Consider the following 14,866-nt stretch of genomic DNA (forward strand, 5'->3'; position numbering starts at 1 on the left):
TGTGCGGTTCTGTGGCTTTCAGCGGCTGAGTTTCAGGGATGATTCTATGGCAGGACAGTGACGATTTCTCCTCTCCTGGCGAAGGGATCAGCTTGATTTCACTGCAGCTCGTCTCTGGGCACAGGGGCCACAGCAGCAGCGCACCCTTGAAGTTCGTCACCACGGCTGGGCACCACAGTGACTGTGTGCACTCGGGTTGAGGCATACTCTCCTAATTCCAGACCTAGGGCGCCTAAGTATCCTGCAACGTTAATTAGACATGTGCTAACTCTAAAATAGGGCTGGCGAATGCTAATGTAACTAGCACAACTAAATAAAGCTAGAAGTCCTTAAATAGGAAAGGAAGTAAACGCCCATGGCTCTAATTTTACCTACACAACAATCGCAAAGCACCAGCCCTGTGCAGAGAATTCAAATTACATCCTTTCATTTGAACTTTAACAGATATTAAAGTTACCAGGCAGATCTAGTCAAAGCAGGTAATTACAAAAACACTTTGAACTCATCATTTGTGTTCAACCCATGCTGCACAGTCCTAAATTGACAGATCAGACATAATTCCAATTGCCTCAGTTTCAATTGGTGGTTGCCACCTCTTGCTGGCAAGCTGACTTGCATTACGAACGTATAATGTAAATCCTTTGTGTTATCTAGTTGGTGAAACTTCTGCCAATGGAAGGCAAGTGGAAAATTGAAGTCTTAGCTTGAGATGGTACTTACATGCTCTCTAATCCTAACTTTAAGAGGTTGAATGGTACTACCAATATAATAGACGTTACACACATATGTAATGCAGTATATTACATATTTAGAGTTACAATTAATGAATTTGACTATCTTGAGAATACCAAAACTCCCAAATTGCACACATTCGGTTTCCCATGCAAATGTGTGCATAGCACAATAGCCACATTTATTTTTTGTGGGAACTGATGGGGCATGCAGCTAGGATTTTCCTTCATGTTTTTGTGAGACTTTTTTGGTACAGAGCGAACCTCTGTCTTTACCCTCCTTAAGTTTACCTTTATCAGATGCTTCTTCTTTGGGTGTACTCACTAAGCCTTATTCTGGACAGGAGTGCTTGCATATCTATCAACAGCTCTTGCAAGCCCCCTAGGGTCAGTGATACTCCTGTCCACTTGATGCTGGAGTAGTTCTGCCTCACAATTGTTAAGGACATGCTTGCTTAGAAGCAAATTAAATAGTTCTTCAAATATGTTAAATGCGTCACTCCAGGGTCAAATGTGTAAGCTCGTCAAAATGATGCCCCCTTTTTGTGACCTCTCTAAAGCTTGAAAGGTATTCTTCTGGCATTTTTCAGAACTTCCTGAAGACGCACTTTAATTTTGGCATAATTTGCCTCTTCTTCAGGAGCCAACTGAACAATAACATTTGTTTGTGCCATCAGTTGGCGGATCATTAGGGCTTCACCCCACAATTACACTTCCACCTCATGCGGCTGGAAGGTGAACTCCAGTGCTTTGACCCAGTCAAAGATGTCCTTCCCCACCTTATATGATTGGATCAAGTCCTTGGCTATGTGGCACCTAAGCTTCCCAAGGATGCCATACTGCCAGTACTTCCATCCGCCTCAGAAGATTGTCTGCAGGCCTACTGTCTCTTCGGATCCAGCATCACTTTATCCTTCTGTTTCTGCTCTTCTAGAGTTGCTAATTCCTTCTGTTTCTGTGCCTCATCCCTCTGCTTTTATTCTGCTAGGGGACCAGCCTCTTCCCTAGAAGGAGATTCCTATCTCTAACATCAGCCCATGTAAATGTACACTGGAACCCTACTGAGACTTTAGACTGAACTGAAACACAATTCCCAAGTGAGGCCTGGAATTTCTGGGAAACTCCACTACCTGCACTGTGGAACAAATGGCAAGAACTGTTACTTATCGATATCACCATCCATTAACATGCCCCAGTGGTATATATACATCATTGGGGGCACCAGATAACTATTAGCCCCTGGATCTCCTCTGACACTACCTTCCGCAAAAGCTTGCAGACTCTTAAGCATTTTGGGTTTACCAATCTTACTGACCTAGGGGAGTACCCCTTTAAGGCATAGTTCATGAAGGACACTGGCCTCCACACTCCTCGCAGTTCACGTCCAGTTACATTGTGCAAAATCAAAAATATGCCAGTCAGTGTTTCTAATGCAAATTCATAGTCTTTTATTTTGGACGACTAAGCTGTAGGTACAGACTTGCATCAAATCTACCACTGCCCAACAGTGTAACGAAAGAACTACTACTCTGCAGGAGTACAGGGATGAGCAGTGGCTAAACCGCATACTCAGCCACACACTACTACTATACCAGCAGTGACCCCATTTATAAAGGTGAAACGGGCAGAGCCTGAACGGTATACCCTCTTCATCGCGTTCGTTAACAGGGGCTAAAGGCAGGGGGTGGGGTTGAGCTTATAACAATAGCAACCCAAACAGTTTTAATAGAATCATTCAAAAATAAAAGAATATCCAACCAAGGCGCTATAAAAATATAGGAACTTTAAAAAAGCAATAAATGAAACTAACTAAAACATCGCAAACTCATCCCTGTAAAGGAAACACAGAGAATACACAAAGTGGTGAGAACAGGCACTAAATCAGGAGGGATGTTCAGGCAAGAGATTTGTCAACAATTTCAATTGTTCAAGGGTTAGTCTTTGTAGAACAAAGGTTGGGAACAGAATTCAGCCGGGCCTCCAAGAGCTTCTTGAGGTGGTGATTCAGTGTTGGGTTGGTGAGCTAGTTGATTGGGTCCAAAACGCAGTGCAATCCCTCCAGCAATGGCACTTGGCAAGAAGCAGCTTGGGACAGGCAGGTTCTGTCCAGTTCACTATAACTCACAAGTGATTCAACGCAAGAATAAGTTTATTCCTTAACTTCTTGGGTTCTGGGAAGCCCAATCCAGGGTTTCCAGGGAAAAGGTGATTCCTTAGTTCTGTGCTTCCTCTATAGAATGTTGTCTGGCACCTGCAGGTGGTCCTTCACCTCCAGTGAGCAGGATAATGGTTTCAGGGCACAGCCAGCAGAGGGACCATGGTTGGGTGGCATAGGTATGCCCACTGTTCTTTGGGGATAGTTGCATGGCAGGGTATCCTCTGTCTTGGAAGCTTCAGTCTTCACCTCTATGGCAGAGTACTTTGGTATAGACTGTATCTTCAACAGAGTTCCAGATGAATACTTCTTTCAGAGTGCAAAGAAAAATCCAAAGAGGAGAGGAGTCCCCCTCTCCTTACAAAGGTAATGTCATGGGGGATTGTACCAAAGTAATCCTGCTGTAAGCAGTTTAATACAGGATGTTGTAAAACGTGTCATTTGACCTCAGACATCATACCCAGAGTCCCTTGCTTGCAGGAAATGGGGGCATAGGAAGTGAAAACCTTAATAGAAAGCAAGATGCCAGAACCCTTCTTTTAGCTCACCTCTCCCTTCGGGCTACTCTAACTCAGCCATCATCCCATGCCTGCTGACTTTAAAAAAAACGCCTGTGGTCAGCACTCTGGGGTGAGAGTGGCTTTGTGATCTGTGATAAATCCAAAGAATGTGTCCCTTCTTCACAGGGGCAATCCACCACCTTTCAGACTAGGGAGGTGAGCCTGATATGCAAAACCCTCCATAGGGGTCAGGCAAGCAGGATATCACTGGGTGTGAACCCCCCCCCCCTTAAGGGACAAGGGCTCCCCAGTGCACAAGTCTACACTATGGGCCTCATTACGAGGCTGGCGGTAGCCATGCCTGTAGAACAGGCACGGCTGCCGCCGGTATCCATTTTTTTCCGGCACCCTCGAATGGGCATTTACCGGGTCATGCCGAGTTTGGCGGACCCAGTAACTGCCCATTCGCAGGTGAAGGTAATAAGGGACTCCCCATCCCCATTCGGCCCCATAGGGCTGACTGGGAATGGGGAGGGTGGTAGCACCAGTACCGTTAATAGCGGTACCAGTGCTACCATCCTGTTCTGCTCGCGGGTGCCGGTACAGCCACCAGGTCAGACCTGGTGGCTGAAAAGGCACCTGAGAGCAGCACTCCTAGTATGGCGGTACGGTAGCAACAGTGCCGGTAGCGATACCGGCACCATTGTTGCCTTACCACCAGCCTCGTAATGAGGCCCAATATCCCTTAGCACCACTATCCCTCTGTTATGCTCACCTGGTATCCACAGGGACGCCACCCAGGCCTGGTTGGATGATTCACTCTTGAACCCTCTCCCGGTCCCTTGGTAAGGCCTCTGGTTAAAGATGGGTCTGCAATATAGGAGAGCTGGATTCAATACCAGATTGTCTTTATGTTTGCCCACCTCCCTTGGCCCCAACTCCTTCCTCCCCCTTGAGCCTTCTCCTCACCTTAATATTGTAAAATGTGGATTCTCCGTCCTGCTCCTTGTGGCAGGGGCGCATAGATGTTACTTCACTGGTGCAAGCCCCCTGTGGGAATCCAGGCCTGCTGCGACTCCGTAGGTTTGCTGCTTTACAGTGTTTATATGCAGTTCTTATGTTCCTCTTAGTTCGAATAATAATGTCTTGCTTCTTTCCTTTTAGGTATGGAAAGGTATTTTGGTGTTGTCATGCAGTTTGAAGATGAGCATGGGCTGGTAGGCGAAAGCGCGGTGTGCGCGATGCTGTCCTGTGAGTAATGCGCAATGCGCAACGCTGTTTCACCTTTTGTATTGCTAACCTGTGTCTTTTCTCTCCTTGCAGGTTGCGATGTTCCTCGCCGAGTGCCGTAATTTTCCAGCAATGATACTGACCAGGAGATGACTACCCAGGTAAGAATTGTGTGGCTTTCTTCATTCAGGAGGACACGTGAGTAAACGTTTACTAATGCTGTCTTTCTTTCTCCTCTTTCCAGGTTATGGTATTCCAGGATGCATGCAGTGCCGGATGATGGAGGTCGTACCTTCAGGTGAGTGGAACTGAAGTCCGCTATGGATAGAAGACAGGATACTGTTCCAGGTAAGTTTTGTATTGTTCTCTCTCTCTGCAGGTCCTTGGTTTCAGGTAAACTGGCATCAAAGAACTGGACACGGTGAGCGTTACGCTGCCCACAGCAGAATAACGCAAAGCATGTTCTGCTGTTTGGGTGTGGTTTAAATAGTCTCAGGTAAAGTAGTCCAGGTAAAATAGTCCTAGGCCTGCACACCCAAAGTAGTCCAGCTAAGGTAGTCCCAGGCCTGCCACACCCAAAAGGCTAGACCATGTAGCTCAGTTCCTTGTAACTAAGCTATGTGTGTGCCTCCATGTTGGCTGAACCCCCCCCCCGCCCTCAAGTTAAATAGTTCCAAGTAAATAGTCCCATTCTAATGTTGGTCTTCATGATGGTTATGAGCCAGGCGCCAAAGGCGCCAGGACTGACTCCAAGAGAGTCTTGGATGAGGTTTTAAGGCCTTTGACCTGGCCCTAACTGGTAGGCTGACTTGCCAGTGAGGGCCAGGGGCAAGGGTCATGACACCCAAGTATTTTCAGCTTACATGGGAACTGATAATGGTTGGTCATGCTCCTGACCCCTCCTAGAGGCCTGACCCGCAGGACCAATGATGTTGTGGCTCTCATTACAGGTGAGGGATATATTGACCCGCTGAACAGCATTTCCCCCCCATCACCAAGCTGCAGTTGCGCAGAAACCACAAAATGGTTGTGCCGGCTCCTGTGAGCTCCATGGCTAAAAACTTTGTTTTGCAACAACAACATAAATTGCTGCACCGTCCTGCCAAGCACACATCGGGCAGGATGGAACAAAGGGGACGAGTTTGCCATTGTGTGCCAGCATCAACAAATGGAAGAAAGGGGCAAAAGCAGTGATGCCTTGCTGCAATAGCCAAAATCCCCATTGAAAGAAACCCTTTTTCACCTTTAAAAAATGCAGTTTTGACGCTAATTCCCCTTGTTCATTAAAGTCACTGTGATTAATAAGCCCTAACAAGCCCTGTGTGTTTCACTGTGCCTCAGGAAAGCCAGGCATGTTTCTGAATTGACAAGCCCAGTCAAACCAACTCTAAAAAACTTTACTTTTACTTACACAGGAAACGCAGTCATTTTCTTTGCAAAAGTATCCAAAACTCAGCTTTTCAGAGAGAAACTCTAACTAGCTGAGCCATGTTTGTTTCAATGTATCTGTGCTGCAGACCAACTCAAGCATTCAAGAGAATAACTATAGCTGCAAGGCAGTGTGTGAATCTGCTGGAGATGAAAAGTTGAACTTAAGAAGGAAAGGCCAGCTGCACAACGTGTAAAAGAATTGGCCTTTTGCAAATTAAAGAAAAACAAATGCCCGTGTTTTGGAACAGCACACTGGTGAATGAAAGCCTGCCAGTCCGTGGCAATATGAAGGGGTTTGTTGATGGTGAGACATATAACAATGGTTATTTTATGCAACCAGCTTGCTTTAATTCTGGATCTAAGATCAGAATTTAAAGATTAAAACTATGGTGGCTGGAGTTGTAAGTTGAAAACAGGTTTTCTGCTTAGAGGGGTGGCACCAAAAGGAGGGTTCTCTCTCTAAGCAGATACTGACAACCCCCTGATAATTATAGGGTTGAACAGACTTTTGTCTCTGCTGGGACCCTGACAATGAAGCTCCCAGGGAAGGAAGTCTGAAGTGTGAAGGAGCAATATAACTTCAATCAAGGGAGAGACCCCCACCATGTTCTAAAGGAAATTACAGTTGGCAGCAATTCAAGGACAGGATAAAAATTGACCCAGGAACAAAGAAACTGCCATTTGTTCCCCAAAGACTATTTCAGGAATACACTTTAAGGACTTCCATCTCTGCAGCAAGACTTTGAAAAACTGTAAAAATGTTGCAGTTTAAAAGTGATTTTTTTGTGCTTTCTTTTCAGACATGGTAGAAGTCACTGACACATTGGGGGCAGAAAGGGAAAAGTATTGAGGATAAATCGAAAAGTATTAATGGTGCAAACATACATTGTTGTACATACATCCCTTGGGATGATTCACATCTGTGTATAAAATTATGGAATTTTAGGTCGAATCTTTCATGTTTTAAATTACCAAAATGTATCAGAAGGGCGAGACAAGGTCCCACAGACTGGAGGATTGGACTGATATGCGCTGCACATAATATGTAACCTGTGTGAATAATTTGACAAGAGATTGCAATGGTGTAAATGTATGTTTTTGGCAAAATCAGATTGTAAGTAAATGTGGGAGTTTCTGGACATTGTAAAACTCACCTCATAAACCTGACATAATTCCCTCGGAAATCCAACCAATTGAGAGCAAGGCAGAGACTAGCACCCCTGCCCAATCCAAGTAGTTTAGGGGCGTGCTTAGTTAACCCTGCCCAGCCTATACTTTGATGATATTATGCACTATACATAGGGGTACTTGACAAGACCCACAGACACTCTTCCTGATTTCCTGCGCTGCGTTACTGTTCCAGTCATCTTCCAGATCCAAATTCCAACTACAAGGGCAAAACATTGCCGACCCTACTCCAGGGTCCACTGCAAAACCCAAGCATTTCTGAGCCTGCTCCAGCAAGGCCTCCAATCTGAAAACCATTAAAATTCCCAAATAACCAAAGGGAAAAGCTGTGGTGTTTTTGGGAAGCATCCTGATCCCACTAACTGCCTGCTTGCTGCAATCCTGCCATCCAGCTAACCTGTAGTATCCAGTGACCAGAATTGCCAGTCCAGAAGTGCTACCCGGTGACCAGAACTTCCCAGCTGTTTTGCCAGGTGCCCTGCCATGTAGTGACCGAACTGTTGACTGTCCAAAATCCAAAAACTAAAGTGGACTGTGAGCATCAATTGCCACCCCACCTAAACCCATAGCCTATCTTGTCTTTGTCCTCATCCCACTCTCCAAGTCACCCTATCCTTATCCTGATACCTTGTTCAAACTGTCAGAATCATTCTTGCAATCCTGCTCTTGATTTCTAGTGCTAGCACCATCACTTTAGTAATTTTGCCTTGTGTAAATCCTAAGCCCTTAGTCCTATTTCGAGTGATCGGACTGGTTCCGCCAGGGTTGAGTGCTGGGGTGAAAGGGTTGAACTAGCGATTCACTTACTGTGTCCCTCTTTGGTGGCCTAGCCTGAATACTCTAGTGAAGAGTAAAACTGTTCTTGTCAAAATTGATTTCCTTTCCTTTTTCTCCGCTCCATTTTATTCGAAGCACACCTTTTTAGATCTTGCATAACTCATCCAATTTACCAGCTAGAGACTTACTTTCACTTCCATACCGCACTTCAAATTAGTGTATTTCACCTGTTTTTATTAAAAACCGTTTGGGTATTTTCAGGCGGGAATTGCAAAGTTTGCAAAGTTTCAATCGTGTCATTGTGTTAAACCTGCCACTCATTTTCTAACTGTATGCTTTTGGTAATCCATTCTTTGTGATTGTTGGTGTCTTTGCATTGTTGCTTTAGTGAGGAATTATATTTGCTTCAAGGTTTTTCACACACATTAATTATTTATTCGTCCATTCCGAGTGTCATTTTAAAACATTGCCAGGGGTTTAAAATCCGTTTTTCTCTTTTAGTTGGGAAGGGAAGGTCAGATTAGAATTCTGTGTCCTATTTGTCATTCCCGATTACCTGCTGCTTCTGTTTATCTACTCAGAATTGATTGCTTGTGGGTTGAGGGAACAATGCAGGGGAAATTCTAACTGAAGTGCTATCTCTCCTAAAATCAAAAAGTGCTCCTATTCCCAGGTGTTTTGTAAATGTGTCAATAGAAGGTTAAACTAAGTGCATTGCTTACATTCATATTGTTGGTGTCATCCCATTGGTGATTGCTGCCACATATGAAAAAGTGTACGATTTCTTTTAATTTTCAAATAAATAAATATTGTATGTTACCAACCAGCCTGGTTCATGGTCCATTGTGACCCAGGGTATTTGAAAAGGGGGTGTGATATGAGTGGTGTATCATCTCAATATTGAATCTAACAAAGAAATAAGCATTTCAGTTGTGCACTGCAAACTAGGCCGAGAATAAGGTGTGCATCGCCTGATTGAAATCCTTACCACAGGGAAAGGCCTAAAAAGGCAAAACTCTTACATAGAGAGGAGCAGCTGCTGGAGGTAGCGTAGGCTGCATCAAAGAGCCAGTAGAACCTGGAGGTGGAACCAAATAACATACATGGTGGGCAGAGACTATGGTGGAGGGAGACCAAGCCACTGCCAATGCAGCACCCAGTAGCATTTGAAACAGGACGCCCGACCGTAGAAGGAACAGCAATAAACTGACGAACTGAGAGAAATGCTTCTGATGTGATCAGAGCAGCCACCTCCCCCAACGAATACCACAGAGACAGAGGCAGACAGGGAGAGGGAGGAGGGCGGCTTAGCTTGGGGGCGTTCCAAAAGGGAACAAAACCAGCACAAAGTCGAGGAAAATAACCAAAGGGCGGTGGAGATACTAGAAACAGGCAGAGCTTAAGGGGGTGAACAAGAATACAATACTCTACAAGGGGTTAAGAAATGTAGCACTTAATGAAGATAACTAACGAGGGGGAAATAAAGTTCCCTATCCTACAAGGGGTTACCAAAACACAGAAGACAAATGATACACCCAAAGGGGGTGAACAAAAATGCAATGCCCCACAAGGGGTTAAGAGAAAAACTCTAAAGAGGGGGAGATACAATCCCATACCCTAGAAGGGGTTACCAGAAACCAGAAGAGAAAGAAAATACCCAAAGAGGATGAATCTGAAGTGGTTAGCCTAAGAGGGGTTACTACAGGCCTCATTACGGGTTTGGCGGTAACCCCGACGGTGCTACCAGTGGGTTGCTGCCAGACCTGTAAATAATTACCGGCGCTTGACTTCCCAGTGCCACCAGGCTATTCCAAGTCCGGTGGCCGGGAAGTCAGGCGCCTGTAATTATGTTAGTCCCATTCCCATGGAGTCCCATAGGATTCCATGGGAATGGAGACACGGAAGCAACGGCATTGTTAACAACAGTGCTGATGCTCCCATGAGAACCCTGCGAGCAGGTGCCATCCCGCCAGGCAGGTCTGACCCTGGTGGGCGGGATTGCACCAGCTCACAGAGTTGTAGTGTGCCGTTTGGGAAACAACAGTGCCGGTATGCTTACCGGTACCGTTGTTGCCGAACCGGCACAATTGTAATGAGGCCATATGAGTCTGAAAGAAACAGAAAGAGCCTGGCGGCTTATATATGAGAGAGAGCTGAGATGCCCTAGAGAGGCAAGCAGAAGACATCATTTGGACTCTTGAAAAGCTTACAAATACTATACTTAAGGGACAATGGGCCTCATTATAGGTCGGGCGGTCCAGAATTAACAGTGGCGGTAAACCCGCCGCCACTGTTAATTCCGGACCGCCCGATCCCAAGTCCTGCAGACGGGAGGTGATCTTCCCGCCAGGTCTGACCTGGCGGGTTGAACACCTCCCGCCTGCAGGCAGACGTGGAAACACCAGCACCATCACGAGATGGTGCCGGCGTTTCCACTTCCCCATTCCCATTGAGTCCTGCGGGACTCAATGGGAATGGGAATTTACCGAATACCGCCTCTGGAATTCCCTGGACACCAGGGCTGTAATGCCCTGGTAGTTCCGGGAGTCACAGAGGCGGAATGGTAATACGAGACCGGCGGTAACCGGGTGGTTTTACCGCCGCAGTTACCACCGGACTCGTAAGGAGGCCCAATGTGTTGCTTGGGGAGTATGGGGGAGAATAGCGAAAAGAGAGACAAGATGAAAGGAGAGAGGGAGAGAGGGAGAGAGAGGGAGGGAGGGAGAGAGGGAGAGAGGGAGAGAGGGAGAGAGGGAGAGAGGGAGAGAGGGAGAGAGGGAGAGAGGGAGAGAGAGAGAGAGAGAGAGAGAGAGAGAGAGAGAGAAAAAGTAATACCCTCAGCGCTTAACGGTCCATGCTCCCCATCACCTGCAGGAACCAGGGACACCCTGAAAGGGTGGACAAGTTACATCAATTAGACTCTTAAAAGCGTACACATCCAAATAGATAACCTAAGGAAAGTCATTTTAAACTGTTGCAGGTTATCCATAATTCGTGGTGGGGCGCAGGAGTTCACTTTTTTTCATTTATTTTGAAACCTACGGAACTTGTTTGTGAATTATGGGAGCAGGCAAAAGCCTGAGAACTCTCGAAGAACATTTTAAGGGACACTTTGGGGTGGGTGTTTAGCCCTGAACTCTCTTATCCCTGGGGTCTTGATGCTCACACCAGACTGCTGTTTGTGACCTCCACTCCTCATTAAAACTATGGGACACAGTGCTCAGGAAAGGATGCAGGTATTTAGCCCTGAACTCTCCTGTCCCTGGCCGCTTGCTGCTCACACCAGACTACTGTTTGCCACCCCCCTCCTCATTAAAACCATGGGACACAGCCTGTAGGAAAGGGCACAGGTGTTTAGCCCTGCACTCTCCTGTCCCTGAGGGCTTGCTGCTCACACCGGACTGTTTGCCACCCCTTCCCATTTAGCCCCTGATGCATGACACGACACATCAGAAATAATATACATAACAAGGAAAGGAGGATACTGTTTGCACCATGTCTGAGCAGGTGAGCAGTAACGAGGAGGGGAGTCACGTCACTGCAGCCCCACTGTATCTACACTCCAGGTCCCCAATTGAATTGAAATGGACTAAAACAGGGTGCTACATTCAGAAGGGCATTTATTTACCATCTAGCACATCCTGTCACCGGCACGCCAGTCATGTAACCCACAGTCCCAAAACAGAAAATCCTAACTGTAAGGTGAAAAATCCCAACGGCACCCTGATCACATGGCGCTGCTAAGAGTAGGTCCAACAGCCCACAATACCAGCAGCGAGAGCAAACATCCTGATAAACAGGATACATGAGCTCCTCGGCACGATCAACGTTCCTACGAATATGGACACTGAGGGGTGAAGTTAATGAGAAGGATAACAGGGCCAACAAGGATGATCTACGTACTACCAGCAGTGCTGTTGCTTTTAGCCCTTGCAGCCCTATGCATCAGGTTTTAGATGACACAGCCGATGCCACAACCTGTCCAACAATGCCAGGTGGGATGCAGCGAAGTCTGTCCATTCCCAATGGATTTTGCCCATGTGTGGCCACAGGAGTTACTAATGACTGACAATGAGAAAAACATCACCATGATCTTGACCCCCCATTGACTACCACACTATTTGATGCCCCGATTCTTAGCCACTGCTCGATGGCCAGTACTGACACCCCTGATTTCCCTGTTCCGGCTGCAACCAGTGTCAGGTGAGCTGTGTCCATGATGGATAGCATGGGCAAGTCCCCCTCCACCAATGTGCAACCCTGTGGATCACAGGGTGAGGTGATGTTGGAGACGAAAAATCATGAGATGGACCGCAGGGGCATTGTGATTGCACCAAAGTAGGACTTACCGATGGTGGCCATGTCTGCCAAAAGTGGCACTCAGTCTAGTACCAGCACCCATTGCCTACCTCCCCCCTTGGACCAGCTGTAATGTACACCCTTGATCAGGCTGGCAAGGGGGTATCCATGGCCAATGGGTGAAAATATAGCGTTGTTCTGTCCGAGTGGATGATATTAAAGAACCTTCTTCCATTACTCCTGGAAGCACACGGCAAGGGAGGGATCATGTGGAAGCCACCAATCTGCCCAGAGGATGACAACGGGGCCGTAACTTCACCAGTCATAGCATGCTCACTAATTCTGCTACCTGCCCAAACAATACTAGTTCTGACCAGGTCAGGCTGGGGTATACCAGCAAAAACAGAGATCACTGGAATTGAAAGAGCTCTGGCTGACTAAGGGCCCCTAGGCCGACTACTTGCGAACACATCCCAAGCATATGGAACCCCACAGTACTCCCACCCTTCCCGATCACTAATTGGCGGGTAGATGGTACACTAAGTGGCCAAAACTGGTGAGATATCAAGTATGGCAGGTTCTATGATCCCCAACCCCATCGCCAAAAACAGGAAGGAGATAGAAGCCCATGGGGAAGGGGGGGGGGGTTTACTGTATTTACACAAGGTCCCTAAAATAGCAAAACACTGTCTTGAACCCAGAGAAGCCCTTGTGAATAAATGTACCCATTGACTCTGTGCCATATGAGGCTGTCTATTTGTAACCAGGGGGAACATTTTAAGTTGTACTAGCTTGCGCAATCAGGAAAAAAGTGATTTTGACTCTATACGAATTTAATTCAGGGAGTCAAGAGCAGCAAATTGTATATTTGGCTTTGATAGGAGGTGCCGCCATCCAGCAAATAGCGTGACAGAAGTAGAGCCCACCTCCTGTATGATGTGGACATCCTTTCTGAAAACAGGCCACATTGGCCAGTGCTCTCTGGCGCAAATGCCGTACCCCTGGGGAAAAGGACACTAGGGCAACCTCTTTTGATCTAAGCATCTATGCCACTTGTATAATTGATGAGCCAGCTGCCTCCCCTAATTTATGTGAAAAAGCCCTAATTGGGAACTGAGTTTTTCAGGAAACAACTGGGTTCTATGATTATTGTAATTGATTTAATTATGAAATGGATGGAACACATAACATATTATTGATGTACTTTTATGGCCCCAGGCCAAAATAAAATTATTGATGACGAGGACTTTGGGGAGGGCTTCATGCAGCAACCAGCAAAAACTCAAGGAGGGGGGAGTAAATAACACTTCCCTCGGTTCAGTTTATTTTTTCTTTATTAGTGGTAGGGCCAGTTAGTACCGTACCGTAGGTCTGGACAGTAGACTTTTTTTATAATATATTATTATTATTTTTTAATCAACATTTATACCGCGCACGATCGCCCAAGGGCATCATGGCGTGAGGATTGCACAGGAACAGGACTAGTGAGAAGCAGCATTCTAAAAAGAGTTTTCAGAAGACAATGAAACTGAAGGTGATTCTCGACGTGTCTAAGGGCATTAGGCAATTCATTCCACAGTTTGGCAGCTACGATAGAAAAGGGCCGACCATCAATCCTAAAGAATTAGAACTTCGGGACCATCACCAAAAGAGCATTACTGGAGCGGAGAGTGCGCCCAGAACATAGGGTAGACATTTTTCACAGAGGTAGTCCGCTCCGAGGCCGTAGACTGCTCTGTGTACCAAACAGAGGGCTTTAAAGTCAATCCTCTTAGTAACAGGTAGCCAATGCAGAGCGCAGAGTACAGGAGTAATATGGGCACGATGGGGGGTTGATTTATGTAACACATCCAGACGAGCACCTTTTGCTATTTTCTAGAATAGGGAGCATTCATCATTGTAAAATAGTCGGGTAAGGCCTTCTCTTTACTAAAGTAAATCACTTTGAACCCTGTTTCGTTGTCAGTCTCCTACATATGACCTACCACAGATTGCAGTGCTGCCTTTGAAGTACTAGTTCCTGGCAGACCTCCTGGGGGAAGGTCCTTTGCCCTGAGAGGAAAGTGTTTTCATTCACATGTGGGATCAGAGAGAGAGCATCCTGGCCATTTTTCAAAATGGCAGTTAAGGAGTCAGTTACAGCAGACACCAATAGGCATCAGTCATGTCAATGGTGGGCTAGTGTGAAATCAAATTGCAGTGGCTGCAAAATTGTGTGCTATTATTATTAACCATGACACAACCAGGCATGGCTTATATTTAAAGATGTTTGTGCCATAAAACTAAGTAAGCCATACAATTATTAAATTCGGAAACGGGCAGAAGATTAAAAAGCCTCATCTGCCTGCAGAAACTGTGCTCCAGCAGCAGTCAGGAATGTACATATGATCATGGAACCTCCAAGCACTTCAGATCTTGGATATAGAGATAAAGTACCTCAGCTAACCCTGGCATCATACCCTCTCCTACCCCTCTCTAGGCAGAGGTTTAGTAGAATATTATGCGAGGAGAGAATTGTACACTTGGAGCAGAAAGAGTGGAGAATACATGATTAC

General features: G+C 46.2%; 1 protein-coding gene across 1 annotated transcript in view; it reads right to left on the reverse strand.

Moving 5' to 3' along the window:
* Positions 1-14,866, reverse strand: part of SLC2A10 (solute carrier family 2 member 10) — a 507,763-nt gene that overhangs the window by 252,920 nt on the left and 239,977 nt on the right. The gene's annotated exons all lie outside the window — the stretch shown is intronic.

The sequence above is a fragment of the Ambystoma mexicanum genome, chromosome 3p (genome assembly GCF_040938575.1).
Source record: "Ambystoma mexicanum isolate Mex_15411 chromosome 3p, UKY_AmexF1_1, whole genome shotgun sequence".
Classification (NCBI taxonomy): domain Eukaryota; kingdom Metazoa; phylum Chordata; class Amphibia; order Caudata; family Ambystomatidae; genus Ambystoma; species Ambystoma mexicanum.